Consider the following 1457-nt stretch of genomic DNA (forward strand, 5'->3'; position numbering starts at 1 on the left):
AAAAAAAAAAAAAAAAAAAAAAAAGTAAGTGGTATCACATTACCAGACTTCAAACTTTATTATAAAGCTACAATAATCAAAACAACTTGATATTGGTACAAAAACAGGCATATAGACCAATGGAATAGAATTGAGATTCCAGAAGCAAAACCCCAATTGCTCAACCAACTCATCTTTGACAAAGCCTCCACCACCTACCACTGAGGAGAGGAGACCTATTCAAGTAAATGGTGCTGGGAAAACTGGCGACCACATGCAGAAGATTGAAACAGGACCCCTATCTATCCCCATACACAAAAATTAACTCTAAATAGATCAGAGACCTAAATGTAAAACCTCAAACCATAAGAACCTTAGAAAATGAAGTACATACCCTCATGGAAATTGGAACTTGCATCCAATTCCTGAACAAAACCCAAAACCCACAAGCCATAAGAGATCAGATAGAGAAGTGGGACCTCATTAAACTGACAAGGTTCTGCAAAGTCAAAGAAACCATCAAGAGAGCAGGGAGACAGCCTACAGACTGGGAAAAAGTATTTGCCAACTCCAGGTCTGACAAAGGCTTAACATCTTGGATCTACAAGGAACTCAAACGTGCTGAAAAGAAAAAAAACAAACAACCTCATTATAAAATGGGCAAAAGATATTAACAGACACTTCTCAAAGGAAGACATCCGAGCAGCCAACAGACACATGAAGAAATGTTCAACCTCACTAATCAAATCAAAACCACACTGAGATACCTCCTAACTCCAGTCAGAATGGCAATTATCAATAACTCAAAAAATAACAGTTGCTGGAGCAGGTGTGGCAAAAAGGAAACACTTCTACATTGTTAATGGGAGTGCAAACTAGTGCAACCTCTGTGGAAAACAGTATGGCAATTCCTAAAAGCTCTAAATATTGACCTCCCATATGACCCCGCAATCCCCTTACTGTGAATATACCCTGAAGAACTCAAATCACTCTATAGAAAAGATACCTGCACACATATGTTTATCGCAGCATTGTTCACAATGGCAAGAACCTGGAAGCAACCTGCTACCCATCAAAAGAGGACTGGATTAAAAAAATGTGGTACATATATACGATGGAATACTATGCAGCCATAAAAAAGAACAAAATCATGAATTTCACAGCAATCTGGATGGAACTAGAGTCTATAATACTGAGTGACCTCTCACAGAAACAAGGATCCAAGTATCACATGTTCTCACTCATATAGTGGACATTGAACATCCAATGTAATACTATAAGAAAATGACTGACAGTGGTGGGAAACTATGGGGGGGAGAGGAAGGGAGATGGGATTAATGGTAGTAAATATCTCTCTGAGGACGGGGAGACACCTCTTATCAACAAGGGTGTCTGAACGAAGCATATTTGTATACCTAAACCTTAACTGTACCCCGCAATATCATAATAAAAATATTGATTTAAAAAAATAATAATAA

Source organism: Carlito syrichta, unplaced genomic scaffold (assembly GCF_000164805.1).
Source record: "Carlito syrichta isolate Samal-C Ts95f unplaced genomic scaffold, Tarsius_syrichta-2.0.1 Scaffold287491, whole genome shotgun sequence".
Taxonomy (NCBI): Eukaryota; Metazoa; Chordata; class Mammalia; order Primates; family Tarsiidae; genus Carlito; species Carlito syrichta.